Here is a 7,850-nt window from a genome sequence, read left to right as displayed (position 1 = left end):
CGAGCTCCGCCCCGCAGAGCGGGAATATAAGGAGCAACGCGAGCAACTCGCATTCAAGCTTTCGCTGAGGAGCCGAGCACATCGCTTGCTGCAATCACCGGAGTGTTTACAAGCAAGAGCTGGTGTTGGTGTGACGGCGCGATTCAGCGGTTCGTCTGGGTTTCCTGCGACAGCTCCCGCGTTCCCCTGAGCGCTTCAACACCCCTAAAAGAGACAATTTCTCTCACAAAAGAGATACGGGCCGATTTGCGTCTTTTTAAAGATGTCATTTCGCCCGTGTGTTTCTGGGTGCGGTCGATATATCGCCCCTCGTGACGGTCAAGATTGCTGTGTCACGTGTCTGGGCTTCCAGCACGCTGAAACTGCGTTCGTGGATGGCTCATGTTCTCATTGCGGGGACATGACCATCTCGGCGTTGAGATCGAGACTCGATTACCTTAAAAGGTATAGAGTCCCCTCTGCCACACCCCGTTCTAGCTCTTCTTCTCGTAAGAGAGCTACTTCGGCTGGTGGCCAGGGTGATCTGAGGGTTACGATCGCCGCATCACAAGGCGGGCTTGAGTCCTCGGGAGATGAGGGTTCGGCTGCGTTGTCTCCCTCGGGAGTGCCAGCGTTGTCCGAGTCCGATCCCGAGCTGGTGGCCGTGCTTTCCCGGGCAGCGGAGAGCATCGGGCTTGAGTGGAATCCTCCACCCTGTCCCGAGCGCTCGAGGCTGGATGATTGGTTCCTGGGGGCTGCTCATGCGGATCGCCAGCACCCCCCTCTGGTTCCTTTCTTCCTGGAAGTGCACCAGGAAGTAACTAGTTCATGGAAGGCAACTTTACCTGCCCGAAACCGTTCTGGTTCTTCCTCCGCCTTCACTGCCCTCGATGGCGGGGAGGCCAAGGGGTATGCTGGGATTCCCCCAGTGGAGCGTTCTGTTGTGATGCAACTGTGTCCACAGAGCGCCTCCGCTTGGTGTGGTGGTCCCAAGCTGCCCTCCAAGGCCTATAAGTTCTCATCCACGCTTGTGGCCAAGGTTTACAGAGCTGCGGGCCAGGCCGCTTCTGCCCTGCATGCCATGGCCTCACTTCAGGTCTATCAGGCCAAGCTGCTCCAGCAGCTGCACGAGGGCGGTGCTGACCCAGGGGTTTTGCAGGAGGCGCGCACTGCTACCGACCTCGCTCTCCGGGCGACGAAGGTCACTGCGCGCTCCTTGGGTCAGGTGATGTCCACTTTGGTTGTCCAGGAGCGCCACCTATGGCTGAACCTGGCAGACATGAGGGAGTCTGATCGGGCTCAGCTCCTCAACTTCCCGGTCTCCCAGGATGGCCTCTTCGGCGACGCGGTAGAGAGCTTTGCCCAGCAGTTCTCTGCCGCCCAGAAGCAGTCTGAGGCCATCAGACACATCTTACCCCGGCGGCCCACTGCTGCTTCCACCCCACCGCCGGCGCAACCTCAGCCTGCTCGTCGCCGAGGGCGCCCCCCTGAGGCCTCCTCCACTCCCGCTCGGCCACAGCAGCAGCCTTCACCCCGGCGGCAGCGAGGAGATGGCCGCAGAAGGGCGGTGCAACCCGTCTCTGCCCCTAAACCTGCCAAACGCCAGGCCAAGCGGCGTTCCTGAGACGGGCGACCCGGAGTTGGAGACGTCAGCTCATCAGGAGATGGTAGCAGGACCACTCCTTCCCCTGGAGGAGGGCCGGGGGAGAATCCTTTGTTCTCGTTTTCTTTTTGTTCCGCCACTGGCCTTGCGGCCGGTGGTACCCAAACCTTCACTAAAAGAGCTGTTTCCTCTACCTCCGGGTCCCAAGAGGCCACGGACGACAGCTGGCGACGTGCTTCCTCGCCGCTCTTGTTCCCCTCTCCCCTTGCCAGTTTCCATGCAAAGACGGCTCAAGAACGCTTCGCCTTCTCATGCCCTCTTTGCCACTTGGAGTCAGACGAGTGCCCGCACTCCGCCCCCGCTAAGGGACGCTATGCCTCCCATGCCGGGGCTGTCTGCTCCACCACGCTGCCCCACTGTGGGTACGCCTGTAGTCCCCTTGACCCCGCTGGTTCGGTTCCTGGGAGCCTGGCTAGAGCTCACCAGGCCTTCCTGCTGGCTCATCCGGACACTCGGGCTCGGCTACGCGATTCAGTTCGCCCGGCGTCCCCCCAGGTTTCGGGGTGTCCACGCGACGATGGTGAGCTCTGCACAGCTCTGCACAGACTCCCGTTCAAGATGCTAACGCCCAAGCGCATTTTCGAATGCATTTGTCCGATGGATTGGTTTGCAGCGATCGACCTGAAGGACGCGTACTTTCATGTCTCCATTCTTCCTCGACACAGACCGTTTCTTCGGTTTGCTTTCGAGGGGCAGGCATATCAGTACAAGGTTCTCCCATTCGGGTTGGCCCTGTCTCCCCGCGTCTTTACGAAGGTCGCGGAGGGAGCCCTGGCTCCTCTCAGGGAACAAGGTGTCCGTATCCTCAACTACCTCGACGACTGGCTGATCCTAGCTCACTCTTGAGAGCGGTTGTACGAGCACAGGGATCTGGTGCTCAGACTCCTCGCCCGACTGGGTATTCAGGTCAACTGGGAAAAGAGCAAACTCTCCCCTGTGCAGAGGATCTCTTTTCTCGGTATGGAAATAGACTCGGTCGCCATGTTCGCGCAGCTTACGAATGAGCGCGCACAGTCACTGCTGAATTGCCTGAGACAATTCGAGGGCAAGAGAGCGGTTCCACTGAAACAGTTTCAGAGGCTCCTGGGGCATATGGCGTCCGCGGCAGCAGTCATACCGCTCGGGCTACTCCATATGAGACCGCTTCAGCACTGGCTTCACGAGCGAGTCCCGAGATGGGCATGGCAACAGGGCACGCTCTGAGTGACCATCACTCCGGCCTGCCGCTGATACTTCACCCCGTGGTTGGACCCCTCGTTTCTACGGGCCGGCGTGCCCCTAGAACCGGTGTCCAGGCATGTTGTTGTATCAACGGGCTGGGGTGCCATGTGCAACGGGCATGCTGCGTCAGGCCCCTGGACAAGACCCTGACTTCAGTGGCATGTCAATTGCCTCGAGTTGCTAGCAGTACGTCTTGCTCTGCACCGCTTCAGGGCCCTGCTGAAGGACAAGCACGTTCTGGTCCGTACGGACAACACTGCGACCGTAGCGTACATCAACCGTCAGGGTGGTCTATGCTCCCGCCGCATGTCGCAACTCGCTCGCCATCTCCTCCTGTGGAGTCACAAGCATCTGAGGTCGCTTCGTGCCATTCACATTCCGGGCAGGCTCAATCGTGCAGCCGACAAGCTCTCACGGCAGCAGTCTCGCCCCGGGGAAAGGAGACTCCACCCCCAGTCGGTTCAGCTGATTTGGGAACACTTCGGAGACGCTCAGGTAGACCTGTTTGCCTCTCCAGAAAATTCCCACTGCCAGTTGTTTTACTCCCTGACCGAGGGCACCCTCGGCACGGATGCCCTGGCACACAGCTGGCTGCTTGGCCTGCGCAAGTATGCGTTTCCCCCAGTGAGCCTTCTTGCACAGACGTTGTGCAAGATCAGGGAGGACGAGGAGCAGGTCCTCATGGTTGCGCCTTTTTGGCCCAGCCGGACCTGGTTCCCCGAACTTGTACTCCTCGCGACAGCTCCTCCCTGGCCAATTCCTCTAAGGCAAGGACCTTCTTTCTCAGAGACGGGGCACCCTCTGGCACCCACGTCCCGATCTGTGGAACCTACATTTGTGGGTTCTGGATGGGTCACGGAAGGTTTAGGTACCTTGCCACCACAGGTGGTAGCTACCATCACTTCAGCTAGAGCCATGTCCACCAGCCATGCCTATGCTTTGAAGTGGAACCTCTTCGTCACTTGGTGTTCTTCACGGCGTGAGGACCCCTGGAAATGCCCGATTGGGTCAGTGCTTTCCTTTCTTCAGGAGGGATTGGAACGAAGGCTGTCTCCTTCCACCCTAAAGGTCTACGTGGCTGCCATTTCGGCTCACCATGACCCTGTTGAAGGTAAGTCTCTTAGGAGGCACGATCTGATCATCAGGTTCCTGAGAGGAGCAAGGAGGCTCAATCCGCCTCGCCCTCAGCAAGTCCCCTCTTGGGACCTCGCAGTGGTTCTATCAGCACTGCAGAGTAGAGGCTGACATTTTTTCGGGAATCCCACGGGTCACGGGATTCACGTGGGATTCCTGCAGGATGGGAGTCATCTTTGCTATTAATCACGGGATTTGGACGGTACAGGATAAATGGTTAACGCGAGCAGACGGGAGCGGGAATCAACCAATAGCAAAGACGACAAAAAAAGAAAAAAGTAAATGCACCATTTTGTAGTTTCCTTTTAATACGCCTACAATGTAACGCAATAAAAAAATAACTACACGACCCAGCCGTCCCAGAAGCCATCAGTTCTTTTTGTCACGCCTTCCCGCCAGAATTCAAAGAGCAGTGATGGAGGGAGCTAACAGCGGTGGAGAAGCTGATGTGGCAAAAAATGATTTACAGCGCAAAGTCAGAAGTAATGACATGTCTATTAAGTTCACAGAACTGGTCGGAAAGTCTGAAATATTAATTAAGTTTATGAGAGTAGAATGTGACGGTGATAGCACGATGTACGCTGCTTGTAAGACATGCTTAGTCTTAGTCAAGTACACAAGTGATTCAGGGACGAGCGGTCTGAAGAGGCACACTTGCAAGGCAAATTCGGCAAAGAATCAGCCAAGCATCGCTTCGTTCATCAAGCGAAAATTGCCGTCAGGTGTCAAGTCTCGTCTGACCGACAAAATTGCTCGCATGTGCAGCCAAGATCTCCGACCCTTTGCTGTGGTAGAGGGGAAAGGCTTTACCAATGTAGCACAGGAGCTGCTCGACATTGGAGCCAAATATGGAAGTAACGTGCAGGTGGAAGACATACTGCCATGAGCACGCACAGTTTCCCGTCACGTAGAAGGGGAGTATGAGAAAATAAAACTGCTGGTCATGGAGGAGCTCCGTCAGGTATGTCACTCTGCACTATTTTTATACATAAATTGTACCTCTCATGCAGTAGTCTGTGATCTATAGATTCTAAACCCTATAACGTCACACCAGATTTTCCTTACAATTTTTAAACGCCATAATATCTCCATATTCTAAACTGGTAATCTTTTTTACATGTAAGATATTTTGTGGCTCATTAAAAATATAATTCTTCCTTTCATGCAGACTAGAGACCATGCTGTAACCACAGACCTTTGGACAGAGGAAAGGACCAACACACACTACATCACTGTTACAGTGCATTACATCCTTGACTGGAAGATGGTAAACCGGATTCTGGCCACAAGAGAGATGGAAGGTGTTAAATCCAGTGACCACATCAGAAGGACTGTGGAAAGAATCCTTCAGGTCTGTCTGTCTCTCAGATCAGATCATCTTTATCCACAAGGCATATGTAATTAATATTGCTAATTAATGATAAAATTGGGAAAAGTATGAGAACAGAGTGCAACAGCAACAATAACAAAAAACATATTTACAAGAAAAATTATACAATAAGAGAAATATATCAATACATATAACAGGAGCCATGTGTGTGTCACTGTCCCTTACTGTACTGCACATCAGTTTGTTGCAGGCAGCTGCATTTGCTGCTCTCTGTGTCGGAGGCAGTTTTACTTTTTTAATAGATTAAGGAAAACGTTTCATAAAATTTTCAAACTTTTAAAAATAGTTTTCATATTTTCATATCTTAGTGTCCTCCTGTGCTGATATGCATTAAGCATATGTGTAAACGCTGTATGTTTTGTCCTAATATAGTTATAAACATTTTTTGAAAAGTTCTCTGTTCAGTTGCAGGACCGTTAGTCAATCTGTTTTGATGCTCTTATATCTGGGCTTCTTTTTGCAAAGCTTTTGTGTTAGTCTTTTTTTAATCTTTTTTTTTTGTTTTTTACTTCACACAGGAATTTGGCATCCTGAGCAACGACACCGCTTTTGTAACGGATAATGGCTCAAATGTGGTTGCAGCATTCAAGGATTATGTCCGACTCTCCTGTGCTGGCCATAATATCAACTTAATCTTAAAACATGTATTTGACCACTTGGACGAGGACAACCCAGTGCACAGCAACATCATCAAGCTGTTTAAGGACACAAAGACCCTTGTCACACACTTCAAAAGAGCAGGGTAAAATAGCATACAATGTTATGTCTTCCTGGTAAAGCTGCTTATATAATTTGAAAGAAATTAAAGTGAAATAAATAAAAAGAAGCTACTGTAACTTATACCTGCACAGGTCTTTGTTTTTTTTTTTTACTCAATTTTAAATAAATCTCTTTTTTTTTAAATAAATGTTGTTTTCCCAAAAGAGAGGCCAATGAATTTAAATTTATGTCACCATAACATCCATTTTTCTTGTGCAATCTCTTTATATTTTAGGTTGCAAAAAGCACTGGACCAGTCACTGAAGCAATCTGTGGAGACGAGGTGGAATACCAGACTAGCAATGCTCTAATCTGTTAATGATGCTCTGAGATCTGGGAGGCTGCATGACATCTTGCTTCACCGAAACGAGCTCCGTTACCTCAACAACATAGACTGCGAACTTCTTGAAGACATCATCCAACTCCTGAAACCTTTCGATGAGGCTACCAGGCATCTCTCCACTGATCAGACACCTACCCTTCACCTTGTCCTCCCGACCAAGGCTACTCTACTGAGGGGTTTGTCGATCCAGGATGGAGACAGTGTGATTGTAAAAGAGGTAATACAATACATTTCTGATTTTAATTTAGTTGGTGGTCATTCAAGTAGCAAACATAAGCACAGTGCAATGATGTTGCATGTATCGTCATGCTCCTCCTCCCCTAGCTGAAAGGGAAGTTAGCCCAGGCAGTGGAGATGAAATTCAAAGTCAAGCAATCTGAAAGAGGGTGAATAACACTAGCATCAACAGCATTTGCAGAGCAAATGACAAAATTTATTTTCACTTATTTAGAGTGACACACACATACAGGACAGGTGTGAGGATTACCTTATAGGTAATGTTTAATATAGGTGTGTTAGACAATTGAGTATGTTAGACTACAAAGAACTAGATTGTAAATGACAATGTTCTATAATAATCTGTCTTTTTTCCCGAAGATCCACCCCCAGAGCAAGGAGCTACGGAGGTGCATAACTTCTTTGCAAGTTGTGTAGAAGAGGAGGAGAGGAAGGAGGACAGTGGTGATATGGAGTCACATGGTCGCCAGTTGGTGCTGCAATACATGAGTGACACTAAGTTGACACGTTTCCAGTGTCTTCTTGACTTCTGGCGGGAGATGTCAGGTGGGCTCGTACCAGTTGCCAAGAGGCTGCTAGCTATCCCCGCAACAAGTACTTCTGAGCGTAGCTTCAGTGTTGCGGGAAGACTGATAGAGGAGAGGCGTTCTACCCTCAATCCAGAAAATGTATAACTAAGATGGACTCATTATGCAGAGCATAATTAATGAAAATCGTTAACATGTAATTAAAAAAAAACTATAAATGTAAACTATAAATGTATTGTTTACTCAACAATAAATGAGTAAAATGCAGCTTTATGTGCTGTTTGGGTTTATTAAACTATTGTAGACATGGAGTGAACTATGTACTGTTTTTCTTTTATTTGCTGTATTCCATTTTCTGGAGAAAATCTAGAAACGGGCTCAGCAGCTGGTCCAAAACAGGATGGAGAGCAGATTAAATCAAATTCTATGTATGAACTAAACACTAGTTGAAGAAAAAAATATATGGGAGCGGTACAGGAGCGGGAGTCAGTTTAAACAGGAGCGGGATGGGAGTGGGAGTCAATTTACCAGGAGCGGGATGGGATGGGATTATTTTTTAAACTTTGGTCTGGGAGTGGGACGGGAGAAGATTTATTT

General features: G+C 50.1%; 1 long non-coding RNA gene across 1 annotated transcript; it reads left to right on the top strand.

Annotated features, from left to right (window-relative positions):
- Positions 1-5,607: 5,607 nt before the first annotated feature.
- LOC113050945 (uncharacterized) lies at positions 5,608-7,308 on the top strand. Its single transcript, XR_003276876.1, has 3 exons — positions 5,608-6,129; positions 6,382-6,706; positions 7,087-7,308. It is a non-coding gene; the product is annotated as an uncharacterized LOC113050945 (long non-coding RNA).
- Positions 7,309-7,850: the final 542 nt, after the last annotated feature.

This window comes from Carassius auratus, chromosome 1 (genome assembly GCF_003368295.1).
Source record: "Carassius auratus strain Wakin chromosome 1, ASM336829v1, whole genome shotgun sequence".
NCBI classification, from domain to species: Eukaryota; Metazoa; Chordata; class Actinopteri; order Cypriniformes; family Cyprinidae; genus Carassius; species Carassius auratus.
The sequence above is the reverse complement of the archived record's forward strand: the minus strand, read 5'-3'. Positions and strand labels throughout refer to the sequence as shown.